This window comes from Glycine max, chromosome 9 (genome assembly GCF_000004515.6).
Source record: "Glycine max cultivar Williams 82 chromosome 9, Glycine_max_v4.0, whole genome shotgun sequence".
Classification (NCBI taxonomy): domain Eukaryota; kingdom Viridiplantae; phylum Streptophyta; class Magnoliopsida; order Fabales; family Fabaceae; genus Glycine; species Glycine max.
Window position 1 is genome coordinate 22,213,081 of NC_038245.2, and position 10,079 is coordinate 22,223,159.

Here is a 10,079-nt window from a genome sequence, read left to right on the forward strand (position 1 = left end):
AGCGACTGTTTTTAGCGACTGGTTCAACTTTGTGTTTTGCTGTGAACAATGATTAGTGATTGGGATTTAGTGACTGATTTTGCAATTTAGTTAGCGATTTTTGTTTTGATAGTTAGAGTTGTTATTTTTGGCTGATTTTTTGTGTGGTAGTTTCTTTTGATCTATATTTTGTGTGAAAAATACCAAGAGCACTTGGTGTGGCAGTATTTGAGAGAGACAAAAATTTTGGAAACCTGTTTTTAGCAAAACTTAAAACGGCCATAACTTATGCTTCAGGTATCAGAATGACTATTATTATATATGCATTTGGGGTAGAAAAAAACTTTCCCTTATTGTGTCAACCCGCTTTAGCCGATTGGGGTCTCCCAAACTCGAAAAATCAGCCATTTCTATGTTTTTTTTTTATTTTTCAAGTATTATTGTCCTATTTTTCTAAACTTTTCTTAGGTAGTTTTCATATTTATACTTTGAATTTTTGTTTGAAATTTTTTGTGCTATCTTTTCACGATTTTAGGGTGTTCCTCACAAAATTTCAGCTCATTTTGATATTTTTTGAGTATAGCTGTAGTTTTACCCCCTTGTTAGGTGCTTATTGAGAAACACATTATTTGCTGCATATAGTGCATGACTAGGGGCAATCTAGGTGATTTACAACCCTTTGATCCTGAAATAGATAAAACCTTTCATAAATTAGTTAGGCATAGTGTGCATCCTGGTCACTCTGTGCATTTTGAGCATTTTGAGCATTTTGAGCATTATGTTGAGGGTGATTCTGAATATTCTGATTTTGAGCATTCCACTACTAATTTTCATAAAGAGAACATGACTCAACCTCCACCTCGTGGGAGGACTCTTAGGGAGATGGATGCACCTGATTTTACTTATGAAAGCTTGTGCATTCAATATCCTGATGAGGGTGTTCCATATGTTCTCAAGACTGAACTAATACATTTGTTGCCCAAGTTTCATGGTCTTGCAGGTGAAGATCCTCATAAGCATCTTAAGGAGTTCCATATTGTTTGTTCCACCATGAAGCCCCCTGATGTCCAAGAAGATCATATCTTTCTAAAGGCTTTTCCTCATTCTTTGGAGGGAGTGGCACAAGATTGGCTATACTATTGCTCCCAGGTCCATTGTCAGCTGGGATGACCTTAAAATGGTGTTCTTGGAGAAATTCTTCCCTGCATCTAGGACCAATACCATCAGAAAAGACATTTCAGGCATCAGGCAACTTAGTGGAGAAAGCTTGTATGAGTACTGGGAAAGATTCAAGAAATTGTGTGCAAGCTATCCTCACCACCAGATTTCTGAGCAACTCCTTCTTCAAGATTTCTATGAGGGACTTAGCAACATGAAGAGGAGTATGATTGATGCTGCCAGTGGTGGAGCTCTTGGTGATATGACCCCTGCTGAGGCTAGGAATTTGATTGAGAAGATGGCTTCCGACTCCCAACAATTCAGTGCAAGAAATGATGCTATTGTTCTTAGAGGAGTCCATGAGGTGGCCACAGATTCATCTTCATCTACTGAAAATAAAAAGCTTGAAGGAAAACTTGATGCCTTGGTCAACCTAGTAACTCAGCTTGCCATGAATCAGAAATCTACACCTGTTGTAAGAGTCTGTAGTCTATGTTCTTCTGCAAATCACCATACTGATCTTTGTCCTTCTTTGCAGCAATCTGGAGTCAATGAGCAACCTGAAGCTTATGCTACAAACATTTATAATAAACCTCTTCAGCAGCAAAACCAACAACAATAGAATAATTATGACCTTTCAAGCAATAGATACAATCCAAGTTGGAGGAATCATCCAAATCTGAGATGGACAAGTCCTCCACAACAGCAACAGTTTGTCCCTCCTTTCTAAAATGTTGCTGGTCCAAGCCAGCCATGTGTTCCTCCTCCAATGCAGCAACAACAGCAACAGTCACAACAAAGACAACAAGCAACTAAGGCTCCTCCTCAACCTTCCTTAGAAGAGTTAGTGAGGCAAATGACCATCCAAAATATGCAATTTCAGCAAGAGACAAGAGCCTCCATTCAGAGTCTGACAAATCAGATGGGGCAGATGGCTACTCAGTTGAACCAAGCTCAGTCCAAAAATTCTGACAAATTGCCTTCATAAACAGTGAAGAATCCGAAAAATGTGAGTGCCATCACCTTGAGGTCTAGCAACCAAATTCAAGTGCCTCCACCAGTAGCAGCACCTGCACCTGTACCTGTCAAGCTTCATTCTACACCTGAAAAAGAGGATGAGATAGTTGCACAAAAGAGAAAGTTTCCTAACAAAAATTTTCATGCAGGTAGACCTTCTTCTAGTAATTCTAACTTACAGCAGCCTCCTATCCCTTTTCCATTCCCACCTAGAGCAATTCCAAACAAAAAGATGGAAGAAGCGGAATAGGAGATCTTGGAGACCTTCAAGAAAGTAGAGCTGAACATACCTCTGCTAGATGCCATCAAGCAGATTCCAAGATATGCCAAGTTTCTAAAGGAGTTGTGCACCCACAAAAGGAAGCTCAAGGGCAATGAAAGGATTAGCATGGGCAGAAATGTGTCAGCATTGATAGGTAAATCTATTCTTCACATTCCTGAGAAATGTAAGGACCCATGTACTTTTTGTATACCTTGCATTAATGGGAACAATAAATTTGAGAATGCCATGCTAGATCTAGGAGCATCAGTTAGTGTCATGCCTTTGTCCATTTTCAATTCTTTAACTCTTGGACCTTTGCAATCTATAGATGTAGTGATTCATTTGGCAAATAGAAGTGTTGCTTACCCCGTAGGTTTCATAGAGGATGTGTTGGTTCGGGTTGGTGAACTTATTTTTCCTGTTGATTTTTATGTTCTTAATATGGAAGAGGGATTTTCCCATGGTTCAGTTCCAATTATTTTAGGCAGGCCATTTATGAAAATAGCTCGAACCAAGATAGATGTTTATGCTGGCACACTGTCTATGGAATTTGGTGATATTGTTGTTCATTTTAACATTCTTGACGCCATGAAACATCCATCTGAGGATCATTCTGTTTTTTGTGCTGAGATAATTGATCAGATTGTTGATGATTATATGTTTAATTTTGATTTTGTTCTTCATGGTAGGAAACATCCATTTTTATTTGATCTGCATACTTTTCACTCCTTATGCATTGAATCTAAATCCGAGTTTGAATTTGATCTTGTATCTGATTTTTATGCTGAGAGTGAATTTGAATTTGAGTCTGGTTCTAATTTTCTGGGTGTTGTACCTCTTGATGTTGATTTTTTAAAGTCAGAATGCACTAACCATGTTACAGGAAGTACATATACTTCTGACTTGCATTATAAGGTAAAGGTTGAGGAACCTTCTTCTTCTCCTACCCTGGTTCCTCCCACTGTTTAGCCACCACCCACACCAAAGTTGAAGCCCTTACCAACAACCCTCAAATATGCTTACTTGGACGACAAGGAAAAATTTCCAGTGATCATCTCTGCCTCCCTTGCTGCTGAGCAAGAGGAGTAGCTGTTGCTAGTTCTCAAGAAGCACAAGAAAGCCATTGGATGGACTTTAGCATACATTCCTGGTATTAGCTCATCTACCTGCATGCATAGGATACTTTTAGAGGATGGAGCTAAGCCAGTGAGGCAGCCACAGCTGTGACTCAACCCCATCATTCTAGATGTGGTGAAAAAGGAAGTGACCAAGCTCTTACAAGCTAGAATCATCTACCCCATTTCTGACAGCCAGTGGGTAAGCTCAGTCCAAGTGGTTCCTAAGAAGACAGGCCTCACATTGATTAAGAATGAAAGGGATGAGCTTATCCCCACAAGAGTGCAGAACAGCTGGCGAGTCTGCATTGATTATAGGAGGCTGAACCAGGTAACCAGAAAAGATCAATTTCCCCTATATTTCATTGATCAAATGCTTGAGCGCTTGGCAGGTAAGTGTCATCACTATTATTTTCTTGATGGTTTTTCTAGTTATTTACAAATTCATATTGCTCTTGAGGATCAAGAAAAGACCATATTCACCTGTCCCTTTGGCACTTTTGCCTAAAGGAGAATGCCCTTTAGCCTATGCAACGCCCCTAGTACCTTCCAGCGGTGTATGCTTAGTATTTTCAGTGATTTTTTAGAGACTTGCATAGAGGTGTTTATGGATGATTTTACTGTTTATGGATCCTCTTTTGATTCATGTTTGGATAATATGGATAGAGTTCTTAATAGATGCAATGAAACTAACCTTGTGCTGAATTTTGAAAAATGTCACTTCATGGTAGAACAAGGTATAGTTTTAGGGCATATCATTTTGAATAGGGGCATAGAGGTAGACCCTGCAAAAATATGTTATTTCACAATTACCTTACCCCTCTTGCATGCGAGAGGTTTGTTCTTTTCTTGGTCATGCAGGGTTTTATAGGCGCTTTATCAAGGATTTTAGCAAAGTGGCCCTTCCACTATCCAATCTGCTGCAAAAAGAGGTGGAGTTTGATTTTGATGACTGGTGCAAAGAGGCTTTTGATTGCCTCAAGCGTGCGGTGACTACCACCCCTATCATTCAGGCAGCTGATTGGACAGCCCCATTTGAGCTAATGTGCGATGCATCCAATTACGCATTGGGGGCTGTCCTTGCTCAAAAGATTGACAAGTTGCCTCGGGTGATCTACTACGCTTCCAGAACTTTGGATGCTGCTCAAGCAAATTACACTACCACAGAGAAGGAACTATTAGCGATAGTTTTTGCTCTTGAGAAATTTCGTTCATATTTACTTGGTACTCGTGTTATTGTTTATACTGACCATGTAGCTCTGAAGTACCTGTTGAAGAAGGCTGAATCAAAGCCTAGATTGATCAGGTGGATGCTTTGGCTCCAAGAGTTTGATTTGGAGATCCGTGATCGGAGCGGTGCGCAGAACCTCGTGGCTGACCACCTGAGTAGGATTGAGCGTGCGTTTGAGGACTCACCCATTCAGGATGATTTTCTGGATGACCATTTGTACATTATGTATAGTATTTCTGATTCCTTCCCCACTCCTTGGCTTGCTAATATTGTGAATTATTTGGTTGCTTTTGTTTTTCCTCCCTTAGCATCTAAAGCTCAAATTGATAAAATTAAGAGCGATGCTAAGCATTATATTTGGGATGAACCCTATTTATGGAAGTTGTGCAGTGACCAGGTTATTAGGAGATGCATTTTAGACCATGAGATTGACTCGGTCCTGTAATTCTGTCATTCTTCCGCACCAGGTGGCCATCTTAGCATATAGAGGACAGCTCGCAAGGTGCTTGACTGCGGTTTCTATTGGCCCACTATCTTTAAGGATGCGTGGAGAATCTATAGCACTTGTGAGCCTTGTCCGAGAGCAGGCGGCTCACCTTCATGGAGACAGCAAATGCCTCAACAACCCATGTTATTATGTGAGGTGTTTGATGTCTAGGGTATAAATTTTATGGGGCCTTTCCCTGTCTCTTTTGGTTTTGTTTATATTCTCGTTGCTGTTGATTATGTTTCAAAATGGGTGGAAGCCAAACCCACCAGAACTAACGATGCTAAGGTTGTTGTGGATTTTGTTAGATCTAATCTGTCTTGCAGGTTTGGAGTCCCTAGAGCCATCGTTAGTGATCAAGGCACCCATTTTTGTAACAGATCCATGTATGACTTGCTCAAAAAGTATGGGGTCGTGCACAGAATTTCCACACCATACCACCCCCAAACTAATGGGCGGACTAAAATTTCAAACAGGGAGATAAAAAGGATCTTAGAGAAGATTGTGCAGCCAAACAGAAAGGATTGGAGCACCAGGCTAGATGATGCTCTTTGGGCGCATAGGACTGCCTACAAAGCACCCATAGGAATGTCTCCTTATCGGGTTGTCTTTGGCAAGGCATGTCATCTTCCTGTAGAGATAGAGCACAAAGCCTACTGGGCTGTATAAACCTCCAACTTCTTTATGAATCAGGCTGGAGAGGAAAGGAAGTTGCAACTAAGTGAGCTAGGTGAGATCCGTTTAGAAGCCTATGAGAATTCCAAATTCTATAAGGAGAAGACCAAGAAATTTCATGACAGCTTGATAGCTAAGAAGGACTTTGTGGTTGGACAGAAAGTTTTATTGTATAACTCTAGGCTCAGACTCGTGAGTGGTAAGTTGAGGTCAAAGTGGATTGGTCCTTTTGTGGTAACTAATGTTTTTCCTTATGGTACAGTTGAGATCAAAAGTGAATCGACAGATAAGAGCTTCAAGGTCAATGGACACCGGCTGAAACCATTTCTCACAAATCCCTCTTTAGTGGATGTAGTGGTGGAGGAGACCTCCTTACTTCACCCTACTTCCTTATCCGCCATGACTTAGGGAGTTTTTTTTTTCTGTCTCCTTCTTTACTTGTATTGCACTTGTCCAAATTTATTGATTGTTTTGATTGTTCTTGATCTTATGATTATGCTACATTGAGGACAATGTGTTGATTAAGTGTGGAGGGGGGGGGGGGTTGGGGAGATTGTTCTTTAATTTTGTTGGGTATTCTAGTTTAATTTTATTAGGTTTTCCTAGGTTAATTTTGTTATTTTGGTTTTATGTTTTGTGTACATCATTGCATGTTTCTCTTTGAATTTTGGGTTATGTACACGTAATGGGTAATTGTTTTTGAAATAGGAGTTTCTTGGCATTTTGTGAATTGAAATCCTTGTTTATCTCTACATGTCAAGTTAGTTTTGAAAGTTCGAATTGAAAGTGATAGATTTACCCTTGGTTAGAATTTGAGCCATCATCATCTATTTTATTTGGTGTGCTTTGCCCATTGATTGCTTGCACAATAGCCTTGGCTTGACTCTTGTTGATACTTCTTGCTTCACATGAATGTTGGGAGATGATTTAGGCATTTTGTTCTTATAAGCCTCTAGCCAAATGAGCCTACCTTGAATTAATTCCTTTGATAGCCCCTTTGAGCCTATGTTCCCCTTTCTTTGTTTTGAAGCTCATTACAAGCCTTAAGTGAAAAACCATGATTTCACCCTACCCTTAAGGAATTTTGGAGCTTTGGAATTGTTTTGGGAATAACTGTGGGGGGGTATATTTCATTGGATGATATGTTTTCGTTGGCCATGCTTGATGATGTATTTTGGCCATGCTTGATATATATGCATATATTGCCTAATTTTACTTTATTTTTCAAATGGTTTCAATTGCTACTGTTCACGTTCAAAAAAAAAATAAAGAATGAAGTTGAATAAATGAGGTCTTAGTTTGAAGACTTGGATCGGTTTGAGGACTTGGTTGATTTTGTTTTGGCTTTACTTTTTATGCTTAATTTTTAATTTTGGTTTTGGGGTTTACTACTTTTTCTTACTTCCCACTTATTCCCCATTGCTCCTATATTCCTTTGGGTTTTAGCTACTATCCCATACTTTCCTCTACCTTGTCCTTGGCCCCATTACAACCTTAAAAGACCTTTTGATCCTCATGTGCATGTGTTTGTGATGTGGTTATCAATTTTAGAGTCTTGCCAAGTCTATGCGGTGTTTGTTTTCATGGGTGATGAGAGTAAACAGTAGCCTAGATACTTGAGAGATAGAGTGCATATCTTGTGACGCTTTATCACTTTTCATTCTTGAGCTGATTGACTATCTTGCCATGTTTGAGATGCTTGGATGATTTTCATGACTGTCTTGATTCTTTAACTCTCTACATGTTGGATGTTGCCCATTTCTTTCATTCCTTGAGATTCATTAAGAAATATGTAATTGTTTTTGTGTTTGTTTGTTTCTCTTTAATGTTTATGGATTCGTTCCTTGCTTTGTTTTTTTTAAATTTTTCCCAGGAGTGCAAAAGGCTAAGTGTGGGGGGATTTGATGTGTCATTATTTTCTCCTATTTCTTAACCCTTTTTGTTACCATTTTAATTACTGATTAGCCTTAATTGTCAAATTGATTATGCAGTTTTATCATTTAGGCCTACTTGACTAATTTTGTGTTTTTAATTTAATTTTAGGAGAATTATAAGCAATTGTGCTTGAATCCGGAATTGGGCTTGGACTTGAAGAGAACATATAATTTTAGTTTATCAAATCTTATCTTATCTTGATTTTATTTCATCTAGATTTTATTTCATCCAATCTTATCTTATCTTATCCTGATTTTATTTCATCTCGATTTTATTTCATCTAGATTTTATTTCATCCAATCTTATCTTATCTTGTCCAGAATATATTTTATTTATGGGCTTGGACTTAAAACAGATTTGTAAGCTTTGGGGCTGAGAACCTATATAACAACACCAAGGTTTTAGTTTAAGGAGTTTTTCGTTTTAGGAGAGGAGAATAATCTTAGGTTTTGCAATTCCAGTTTTTATTATTGTTCATGCACACTGTTCACGTAGAATAAAATTCATTTTCTGCAATTTCGTTTCTGCTTCAATCTACAATTTCGTTTTCTGCTGATTAATGGAAGGCTAAGTCTCCAGTGTTGTCTTCTCTTGAGGATCAAGCACAATTCTCTTTGAGGTTTTGTTATTACTATTGAATTCTGATCAGTTTTTCCTCTTCACCAATTACTCTATATTTGTTGCTATTAATCCATGCATGCTTAGTGCTTGATTAATTGTCTCTGCGCTTAATTTACGTTCATGCTTAATGATCAGTTTCGTTCATGATTAATTGGTGTATGTGTTGCTGAATCACATAATGATAGCCTTATGTTAATTTTCGCTTAGTAATTTAATTTAGGGTTGGATTAAGTGGTTGAACTAATTAAGGATAAATCCTCGTAACCTAGGATAAGAGACTTGCTTGTGAATCAAGGGGAAACAACATGTTTTAATTATGTTATTTTCTAATTCAAATTTGCTTGCTGTTTAATTTACAAAAACAAATCCCCAATTCGTTACTGTTTTATTACTATCTGTTATGAATATTTGGTTGACCATTGCTCATTGGGAAAGAACCTAGGATCACTTCCTAGATACTGCATTTTTAATGTTCATTTGATTCGGGTACGGCCTCGATCACTAATCATGACGCCGGCCACCATGATACCGAATAGTGCCATGATGCCTATGTCATCTAATGGAAAATCATAGATGTTGCTCTAGGATTGTACTCTATCAAACTCTGTCAACTCCCGAATTTGAAAAGAGGATGGGAACCCATTGATCATCCGAGGGAAGTAGTAGACCGTAAGAAGAGGATAGGAACCCATTGATCATCCGAGCCAAACCCTCGGGTGTTGGATCAAGTGGCCTCGGAATAATTAAGAAGGGAGGGTTGAATTAATTATTAACGTGTCTTGACTAATTAAAAATCTATCCTTCTTAATGTTACTAGATTCAATTAGGCCTTTACTACTAAGTTAACAAAGTAAAGAACAGAAATAGAAAATTAACCAAAAGTAAAAGCGATAATTAAAAGTACACAGCGAAAATTAAAGAGTGTAGGGAAGAAGAAGACAAACACAAGATTTATACTAGTTCGGCCACAAACCGTGCCTACATCCAGTCGCCAAAAAACCTGTGGTTTTTGAGATTTCTTTTCAACCTTGTAAAATCCTTTACAAGCCAAAGATCCACAAGGGATGTACCCTCCCTTGTTCTCTTTGAATAACCAAGAGGATGTACCCTCCACTTGAACTGATCCACAAGAGATGTACCCTCTCTTGTTCTCAGTATAACAACCCCCAAGTAGATGTACCCTTTACTTGTACCATAAAGGATGTACCCTGCAATGTGTTGGGACAAAGAATTCTCAGGTGGTTAGTCCTTTGAATCTTTGTAAGGGGAAACAAAAGATATCTCAGGCGATTAGTCCTTTGAAATCTTTTGCTTAAGAGGAAGGGAAGAATCAAAAGAATTCTTAGGCGGTTAGTCCTTTGAATTCTCTTGGAAGAGAGAAGAGAGACACAAAAGAATTCAGGCGATTAGTCCTTCTATTCTTTTGGCAAAGGGAGAAGAGAGACACAAAAGAATTCAGGCAGTTAGTCCTTCTATTCTTTTGGCAAAGAGAGAAGTGAATGAAGAAGAATAGTACAAGTTTTTTTTATCAAAGAACCTTTCTTGAAAGAGAAAGGATTGAACAAAATCTTTTTAGAAAGATGAAGAGAAATGAATCAG

General features: G+C 38.4%; 1 non-coding gene across 1 annotated transcript; it reads right to left on the bottom strand.

Annotated features, from left to right (window-relative positions):
• Positions 1 to 1,198: 1,198 nt before the first annotated feature.
• On the bottom strand, positions 1,199 to 1,305 carry LOC112998004 (small nucleolar RNA R71). Its single transcript, XR_003263050.1, has one exon. It is a non-coding gene; the product is annotated as a small nucleolar RNA R71 (small nucleolar RNA).
• Between the last annotated feature and the right edge of the window lie 8,774 nt (positions 1,306 to 10,079).